The following is a 10,825-nucleotide window of genomic DNA, read 5'->3' on the forward strand; positions in this document are numbered from 1 at the left end:
ATAACGAGCAAGCTCGGTGCCTGACATTTATTATTTAAGATTCGATACATTCTTCATTCAATCGATTCTAGAGTCAGTATTTTATTCGGGTCACTTGCTCCAATATATTCAATTACATTTTCGATTCAAAATAAATTATCCTAATCATGTGGAATAGATTTGAATCAGGGTGTGTACGCTCTGTCATTGTGAGACACTCCATTCAGGCAAACAAATAGTATAAGGATTTATAAACTGTGTCAACAGGTATTACGAAAAACTCAGACTACTATCTCCAAAATTCGACAAATTAATTCGAGACTGTCTGAGTCTGTTGTCGATTATAAGAAAGAGAATTGAGGGAGCAATGCGATGAGGAAGAGAAAGGAGGGCTAGAGTGAGAGAGAAAGACAGAGTGGGAGAGTGGAAGAGAACGCCAAAGAGAAACAGAGGTGCGATAGAGAAAAAGGAAGAGAGATAGAAGTGAAAAAAGACAGGAAGATTAGATGAATGAAGAACTTGTTGAAAATCGATTTAGAATCCATTCAAATGTATTCTGAACCAGTTATTTTGAATTTAGTGAGTTATGGTGAATTGATACAAGTTCTGAGAATAATTATTCATTTATTTATTTATTTCATTGACAATCACATTATACGTTTATTTTTATTCTTAGTTTATTTTTATTTCTCCTCAGTATTGGCCCGGCGGCTGCAGGAGCTCTGTTTCTGTCTCCTTATGTCTAGTGATATTGCTCCTAAGATAAGAAACCTAGAGAGATAAAGATAAGCTCCTAAGATAAGAGAAACCTAACCACAAAAGTAATTGAAGATATAAAAATACTTGATTCCTTGATCATAAAAATGATCGATAAATGTTTCCAATGTCTTCCAGTTAAAAATATAGGCATCTTACACATAAAAAATCGTTCATGATAACTTGAATAGAAATAAAATACTGATATTGATTACTATCAAAACTTCTTGTTTATTTACTGTTCGTTATTCAATATCGGTAATAATCAGCTGTTTTACAAAAATTTCCAGCCAGCACATATTCAGGTTTACCAACATTTCTTTTACTTTACCGCACTCTACCGTCATAAAGCGTGTTAACTATTTTGTGTTATGTTGCAAATTTGGAGTGCGACAAAGTCTTTGCCGCACTCAAATCTACATTCCTGCACTGGGTGTGGGAATAAGGTATTTTGCGTACTATAGGCTAATTGATGCGGGAATGAGCACTTTTTTGGGTAACTGTAGGAAAATATATGAATGATCCTGAATCTAAGTTTTTAAGGTTTCTATTCAGTATAGTCTCTGGCTTTGAGGTTTAAAGTGGTTATTAAAGTGTTATTTCTCTTTTGTTACAGGTGAGCTGATATTTTCATTATTCTACATGAAATTAAAAGAAAGGTGAGAAATAGCTTCACGTTTTGCCACAATATCTGACAGCTAATTAGTTGGCCGTGTTTCGTACTCCCCTGAATCTTCCTCCAACTCAATAAAAGCTACCTTCTTCCTAAAAAATTCAATCATGGCGCCTGGCATTCTAACAACTCAGTAATTAAGTTCAATTTTTCATTCATGAACTCGTTGTACAATTGATGATTAATGTCACAAATCAATCGTATCATTCTCCAGTTTTTTCATGATAGAATGTTAATAAACGAAATAGTGGAACTGTTCAAACCAGTAGCTTGTCACAATGTGATACATAATATATTGATTGCAGCCAGAAATTAATCTGATTTGAAGTTTATATTGATTTCATTGTTGGTGATGATTCTGATGAATATTAAGGCACGCCCGTTGTCACTGTCACAATAGTTTGTAGTCGTTAAATAGGAAATTACCGATCGATCCAAATCTACCTCTATTCATTCGGCATGCACTATTATATATGGAATAGTTGCTATGTTCCAATCGGCTCCATGTTTAATAATGTGCTATTTCGAAAACTGCGGTGATTAATTTCCATATGTCACATCAACAGGCCTATGCATTGAGCCGGAATACTTATATTGATTGTATTTGTCTATTATGTATTTCTATCAACCTCGCTATCATCATGCATACCAATAAATTGGAATAATCAATACCTCCACTACGTATTTCTTTGGAGTATCCTATCATGCATGCCAAAATAACAAATTGCACAAGAATTCTCCAGTGAGGTCCCTCTTCACAGGTTTATTTATTTATTTAGTCATTTACAATTATTACACTTATATGTGAAGGCACAACAGATGGATTTCTTATCTTTCTTATCTTAATAGTCAGTTTCTTACCTATTGATTTTGTTCAGTTTTTTCTTCCCCTTCTACCACAGGTACCGTACTTTTCATCTCTATTTTGATTGTATGATGCCTCAAATGCCGCAAATTAATTATTTTTTTCCTAGTTCAAGTCACTTAGTTAAACTATTATTTTTGCTTATAGTATACTAGTAGTTCTGTGAACAGTAGACCTCACGCAGTATTCTCATCCACAAGTACCTGATTGGAACTATAGACCTTATGGAAATACAGCAATAGACTGGCTTCTCCACACATCTGTGTAATCACTTGTCAGCTGGTTTATGATGAATAATTCTATAGTCTGATTTTTACTCTAATATTGGCGTATGAAGGAGGCTCCTTTTTCCTTTTATATTATCCTTGAAATGCAAAATTTCCAAAAACCTTGTATATACGTCGACGCTCAATTAAGAAAGGAACATACCTGTCAAATTTCATGAAAATCTATTACCGCGTTTTGCCGTAAATGCGCAACATATAAACATTTAAACATTAAGAGAAATGCTAAACCGTCGACTTGAATCTTAGACCTCACTTCGCTCGGTCAACAATTTCTTATTTTATTGGTATTTTTTAGTAACTAGATTTTTTATAGTATCTAGTATTATTTTGTATAGTTTATTCTTTTTCTAATCGATTGTCAGAATACTCCTCCATGCACACGGAGTTATTCATTTACTTTTTACTTGTTTTTCATATCAATGTTACAATCTAATGTATCGCCTTTACTTTGTTCTAACTTACTATGTAATGTATGAAGCTCTGAATAAATTGAATTGAATTGAATTGAATTGAAAGAGCACACTCGATCTTTCAAGAAAATTCTCGATAAATACACATTGAAGTTTGAAATAGTAGAGAGCAATATGCACAGTCTGAGTTCAATCTGAATACATGAGCTTGTGGTTCAACTCAAGATATAACACTAATAAATGGGAACATAGAAAACAGAGCTAAGAATGGCTATCCAGGTTAATGTTGAATGATTGTTCATAAGGCCTTAGTTTAGAATATCAAAAACTAATGTGTTTTAATGTGTGTATGGTAAATAGCGGTTTCAACCAAGTTTAAACTAATCCAGGTTTGAATCGAGCTATGGTTGCATTCAATATAATGAATTTCAATTGGATCAGCTGATGTTTAAAACCTGAGATTAACAACTGAGAGAACTGCTATGAGTATACAAGCCTTAATACTAGTAGTTCTGTGAACAGTAGACCTCGCGCTCAGTAAGATACATTGATCTGTTATGTTTTCTCAAAAATTAATAGATAATTTATCAATTTAAAATTTTTAAAACATCCTAAATGAACATAGGGCTTTCTTTCCTATCGTACCGTGACGTGTGGCCCCGGAATGTGAGTGTGAGCGCTATTATCAGGTTTGGCTGTAACTGTCTACAACGTTGATGGTAAGATACATTTTCAAGATGTTCGATGTTTTTGAACGGGTAGTATTATAGTCAACTGTCTACTAACGTTGATGGAAAGATACATTTTCAAGATGTTCGATGTTTTTGAACGGGTAGTATTATAGTCAACTGTCTACTAACGTTGATGGAAAGATACATTTTCAAGATGTTCGATGTTTTTGAACGGGTAGTATTTTAGTCCACTAAACAGCTGATTTATGATGAATAATTCTATAGTCTGGTTTTTACACTAATATTGGCGTATGAAGGAGGCTCCTTTTTCCTTCTATATTATACATGAAATGCAAAATTTCCAAAAACCTTGTACATACGTCGACGCGCAATTTGAAAGGAACATACCTGTCAAATTTCATGAAAATCTATTACCGCGTTTTGCCGTAAATGCGCAACATATAAACATTCAAACATTTAAACATAAAGAGAAATGCTAAACCGTCGACTTGAATCTTAGACCTCACTTCGCTCGGTCAATTAAGGCGTGTATTAATTCCCGTTTCGATTGGATCAGCTGATATTAAATTTAAGACCTGAAATAAACTGAAAGCTAAACTGATATTGAGTATACAGAGCTTGGAAAATTCAGAATAAAATTACAGGTAAGCAGCTCTTAAACACAGCATCATAGGAATAAGTAGCCCAATAAACTTCTGAAGGACTATTTGTTTCTCTATTACTTGTCACTGGAGACAGCACATATTGGAGCACTGAGCAGTAGAGGTTCACTTAATACTGTCAGCATTCCTCATGTATAGCATCAATGCTTTCTTCATTCTAATGGAACTGACACATTGAAGTGAATCTGAGCAGTATTTCTCTAGTAAAATCCACTTTCATCTGTCAGCATTACTTATGTATATCGTAAATGCTTCCTATTCAAGTAATACTGACAGTTCAAGTGAGAAAAATATCAGCACGATTTGCAAATATGTTCGACCTAGATTGCCTATATCTTTCTACGCCTTGTAGCTACTATCAAAAGTATAATCCATCCAAGTCAGTGTATATCTATCTCTAACTAAATACAGTACGTATACTGTATCTTTCTGCACCTTATTCCAGCTACTACATGCCGTATATCTATGCAAATCTATAGATATACATAATATAATTCATCTCTTGTATTCTCAGTGATATAATGAATTATGTTGCCATATATATCAAAATATACATTATCAGATGCATTCTATAGAATGACTAGAGCTTGGTTGGCGCGTTCCCCTATAGCTACATATATCAACTACATATTATATCAACTACTAGCCGCCAGGCTCGCCATATCCGTCTAGCCAGGGGGCTCCGCCCCCTGGACCCCCGACTGGATCGTCCAAGATTGATTGATTGATTGATTGATTGAGTACTTTATTTATGTAGATTACAATATACTGGCTTATACACTTATATATAATATCTTACAATACAGCAAAATTATAGATGAATTTACATAATATAGGCTGAGAAAATAATTATTGAACTGTATCTGATATAAAAAGGAATTTGTAATATAATAACTATAGATATTATATTGTTATGCATTTACATAAATTGGCGGAGCTTTGGACATATCAATGTCCATTCTTCGGAAAGAATATTAAAAATATCCTCCCCACTAACTCTCTACCAAACTCTCTACCAAGAATGAGATCAGCAGGCTCGCTTCGCTCGCCTGCATTTTTCATTTGAGCATTTTATCATATGTTAGGACGATCCAGTCGGGGGTCCAGACTAAACGTCTGGCTAAACAGATATGGCGAGCGAAGCGAGCCTGACGGCTAGTAATATAATATTCTCAGGAATAGCTCTGATTGAAGTAGCAGTGCCCAATCAATTTTTCCGCGATAAATACATTTCAATCTTCAACTTGGTGCCAACCTAACAAAGTCAACTCAACTTAATGCCAACCTGACAAAATTATTAATTTAGTTACCAGTTAACAACTGTTTCAAAGAGGTACTCTCTCTAGATTATAGTTCTATATTAACATATGGTATGGACACTTTTCAATTATAATTAAGAGATTGGAATAAGAAGAATATACATGCTAAAAGACGAACTTTAAACCGTTAAAAACCACCCTTAGAGTTAAAATATTGCCAAAAGATTTCTTAGTGCGCCTCTAAAGGGCCAACTGAACCTACCAACCTAATTTGAACGTTTTTGGTCTGGTAGATTTTTAGTTCTGCGAGTGAGTGAGTCAGTTAGTGAGTGAGTGCCATTTCGCTTTTATATATATATATATATATATAATATATATATATATATATTCAAAATCCACATACATCAAATATACATTATCAGGTGTATTCTATGACTATAGAGCTTGATTGCGTGTTCCCCTATAGCTACATATATCAAATATTGGCACATAATATGAAAATCTACATAAATCCAATATACAGTACATTATCTGCAGTATTCTATACATATTGGTCATAGCTATGATGATGTATCTACTGCCGTCATTATTTTTTATCGTTTGCTAATAGGGAGAATGAGATCCTTTGAGAGATAATATTATATATATATGAACATGTTGAAGTGAGTAATGGCGTAAGAAGCGTGACATCAACTTATATGGATATAGTTCTTGATGACAGAATTGTTTTCATGACATATTGAGAATTATCTGGCGCTATAGTGTGGTCCACCTTATAATGACAGCATCAAATTAAATTTGGTGTTCTATCCTTGTTGACCGAGCGAAGTGAGATCTAAGATTCAAGTCGAAAGTTTGGCATTTCTCTTAATGTTTAAATGTTTGTATGTTTAAATGTTTATATGTTTTTATGTTGCGCATTTACGGCGAAACGCGGTAATAGATTATCATGAAATTTGACAGGTATGTTGCTTTTTAATTGCGCGTCGACGTATATACAAGGTTTTTGGAAATTTTGCATTTCAAGGATAATATAAAAGGGAAAAGGAGCCTCCTTCATACGCCAATATTACCGTAAAAATCAGACTATAGAATTATTCATAAATCAGCTGTCTAGTGGACTATAATACTACCCATTCAAAAACATCGAACATCTTGAAAATGTATCTTTCCATCAACGTTGTAGACAGTTGCTGCCAGACCTGATAACAGCGCTCACACCTACATTCGGAACGACACGTCACGGTACGATTTATGACAGAAAGCTCTATGTTTATTTAGGATTTTTTCTAGACATTTTTAATTGATGAATTATTTATTAATTTTTGAGAGAACATAACAACAGGTCAATGTAACTCACTGAGCGCGAGGTCTACTGTTCGCAGTACTACTAGTCTATCATTCGTCAAATCATAGCGCTATCCTTGTCTAACTCCCCGACGATGTCGGATAGGTTTTTAACAATGTAGAATTGTAAATATTCAATCTTAATTATGTACATTTATAATTAAATCAAAGGAAAAAATTTTTCTCAAAGAATGAAATATACTTGATTATTTCAAACAAGAATGAACAGTTGATATCACATCAGATATAACTGTATCAGCTATCCTCTGTAGAAGGCAGTGGCAAGGCAGAGAACCGGCAATGCAGTTCTCCTGTCTTTATGATGTGAACCTCACTATAGAGAAACGTATCATGCATGAAAAGTATTGCAGAGATTATAAGGAAAATTGATTCTGAAAAATGAAGAATATTCGAATGCTCAATCCAAGCTAACAGGAACTTATAAGCTCCATAGAGATAAATTTAAAATTAGAGATAAATTTTTACAAATAATAACTGGGATTAAGAAGAAGATCATGTTTAACAGACTATTTTAATCAAATCAACAAATAGTACAGCCAAGTTGAAATAGTATATTTCGCACCTAGGGTCGAAAATGTATGTTTTCCGGCTCGAGATCGCGGTTTTCAAGTTCAAGACGAAGTCGAGAACTTGAAGTGTTCGAGAGCCGGAAAACATTTTTGCCCGTGTTGCGATCGCTATTTTTCGCCACACCAAAAAAAAACTTCCCAATATTTATAAGAAATTGAAAAATTAATAGAATTCAAACAGCCTATTTGGATAGTTTGAATCTTGGTTATGACAACTTTTACTGTCACTAATTTCAATATTACTAATTAATAATTTACAATAGTGATCATATTTTTATACTATTAATATTTTGAATAATTGTTTGAATTTTTATAGCTCGCGCTTTGCGCCCGGTGCAATATCTCATGGATAGATGAATGAATAGAATTTTCATTACTATTTTGAAATAATGTGATGAAAAAATTAATATAATTGCATATTTCTCAGTTTTGTCTCAAAATATATCTAAAAAATTGATTGAAATTTAAATTATGGTAACTAATTTAAAAATAGCTAATAAAACTTGAAATTCATCGACAAAAAAAATGTCATTGACCAAGATTCGAACCTAGATCATGTATGTTGTTATTCACTGAGCTTTGAGTTCTGATGTATTACGCCTTTACGCTCTCGGCCATTGCGTATTGATTGTAGATGCCTGACTGATAACACTTAGTATACACCTAATACTGTAAACTAGACTTCTAAAAAAGTTTACTTCACTCCTAAAAAGCGTACAACCTTTGACTATAGAAAGAAGGTTGTTCTTTCTATAGAAAATAGAAGAAGGTTCTTTCTATAGTTAAAGGTACAACAGACTTTGGCTCATGACTTATATTATTAAAATTAATATTATTATCTGTTTCACAATAAAATTTTCACTCTGAATTAAGTCAGGTAACGTATGTAGGCTACTATAATATAGTGTATAGCGGCATATTTGAAGCCGGTTTGTCGGCATTTTCACAACAAAATATTGCTCTGAAATCATAGAGAAAACATTCGAAGATTCAATCTTGAGTGGGCTCAATGTTTTCTCTATATGGTTTAATATTAAGAAAATTATCTAAAAGTTTTAATAATGAATTACGGAAAAATTACTAGGATTTTTTAGTCAAGGCTGAGTTTCACCAGTAGGCTTACCTTAAACTTCAGATCTCTGCTGTATTTTCTTGTTATTATAGTTGATTGTATTGCATTAAGAAGTGGAATTCGATAATAAAAAAGAACAATTATTACTCTACCTCACTTTTAATATTGATACAATTATTGTACTTTGATTTCAAATTCGATTCTTCACTTTTAAATACTTGCGATACGTACCTTTCTGACAATGGACAATGCAGCCATTGTATTCATTGTTTGATATCAAAAACACAATAATAAATATTAAATTATGAAACAGTAATTTAAAAATAATATATAGACAATACATACGCGATTCACGATACATAATTATATAGATTATCACAGTCGTTATGAGATTATCTCTCTATGATTTTTGTGAGATCGGACACGATCAGCTGTTATTCAAGGTCATTTTACAGCCCTAGGGCCGTAAAGTTTTACCGGCCTGGTCGGAAAACAATCACTTTCGGCCTCCATATGACGAACGTAAACCAGCTCATTACATCCAAGTGTGGCGAAAACAAACTTTTTTCCAATTTTTTTCTCTCTTCTCCAACACACCCAACCATAAAGCCCATGGTTTTTACTTTCCTTGCCCTATTACCATAGGTAAGGGAAGTATTGCTTTCCAAAAAAATTAAAGGTACCCTAATTTCATGTTTTCTATACGTTCCATTACTTTCCTTGCCCTACTTTCCGTGTGTGTGTGTGTGTCTGTGAACACGATAACTCCATTCCTAATTAACCGATTGACTTGAAATTTTAAACTTAAGGTCCTTATACCCTAGATAGCTATTTATAAGCCCTATCAATTGACATGAGTCTCATTTCTGAGTAAATTGCAGGAGCTCCGTAATATTTCTGAGAAGAATGAATTTTGTTAAATTTCTATCACGATTTTCTCAAAGATGACTTGACCGATTTTTTTCAAATTCATACCCTGTATAGTTATATATCAGCTCTATTAACTGGCATGAGTTTCCTCCCTGAGAAATTAACTGGGGGTCCACCCCATCCTTGAGAAATTTAATTTGTAACCTCCTTCTCGTGCGTGAGGTAGGGAGGTAGAGCAGTTTATTCAAAAGAACACACATGTCGATATTTTATTTGTAGAACAGCTGTTTTGACAACTTTTAAAAAATCCTCAAATTTCATAATTCAAACAAAGGAAAATGTACTCTGAACACAATCACAGTAGTATAATCGTAGTTTTAATTATTTAGCCGTCAATCGGCATAATGTTATTCCCTAAATTATCCTCGTTAATGAGGCTTATAGATCAATGAGCAAGGAAAGTTGTGTGAGTGTACCACACCAGATTTTTTTATATTTGTAACATTTTATTGTATTTTATTTGTCTTGCAATTCTTTGTCATTTTGTTTTGTCTTGTTTTGTGTGTTTTAAATAAAAAAAATTATTACACTTTCAAACGAGTAAAGGAGAAAATGACCAATTCAAACACAAGCAGATGCCTTTGGTGAGGTTCACGTTATAATGGCAGTAGAGCAGGATAGGAGATCAGCGGTGGCTATTCTCTGCCTTGCTAGTGCCTTCTATATAGGATGGAGCTGATACCAACTGTTCATTATTGTTAAAAATAATCAATTTTATTCCATTCATCAAAAAATTATAAGTTTTTATTATTGAGATGAAATGTTTTGTCTATTAATTTTATTCAATAGAACGATCAATTACAAATTACAATTTTGTGAGAAAACGATCTGATCAGAGCTAGAGAGGGATAATGCTATCTGCTTTGTTCAGTGATAGACAAGGATAGCAACACCAAAAATGTTAATCAAATACTGCCATTATAACGTGGACGTAGCAACTTGTAGTCTCTGTGGAGATTACACAGCTGTTACAACCGATAAAATAAAACAGCCAGGCAGACTGCAGCAGTCGCCGCTGTTTCGTAACACTGAGAGATGGAGAAGAAAAATAACAAGATGAACAAGGAGAACAAGATGAACAAGAACAACAATATTATTACAAAAGTTGCGTCCGACCTACCAGTCTACCAACGAGGACCACTATCAAGAACAGGAAGCCAGGGAACACGAGAGCAGTGAAGAAGATAAAGAAGAAGGAGTCTGTTGAAGAAGAAGAAGAAGAAGAGTGGAGAGCAGCTACAAGTTGAAGAAGAAGTTGGAAATTGCATCGTGAACGAGGAGAAGAAAATGAAGAAGGTACAGA

The 10,825-nt window shown here is 33.6% G+C and overlaps 1 protein-coding gene across 1 annotated transcript in view; it reads left to right on the forward strand.

The window, feature by feature from the left end:
• LOC111044179 (lysosome membrane protein 2) overlaps nt 1–10,825 on the forward strand; it is a 224,715-nt gene that overhangs the window by 45,958 nt on the left and 167,932 nt on the right. The window lies entirely within an intron of this gene.

Source organism: Nilaparvata lugens, chromosome 8 (genome assembly GCF_014356525.2).
Source record: "Nilaparvata lugens isolate BPH chromosome 8, ASM1435652v1, whole genome shotgun sequence".
Taxonomy (NCBI): Eukaryota; Metazoa; Arthropoda; class Insecta; order Hemiptera; family Delphacidae; genus Nilaparvata; species Nilaparvata lugens.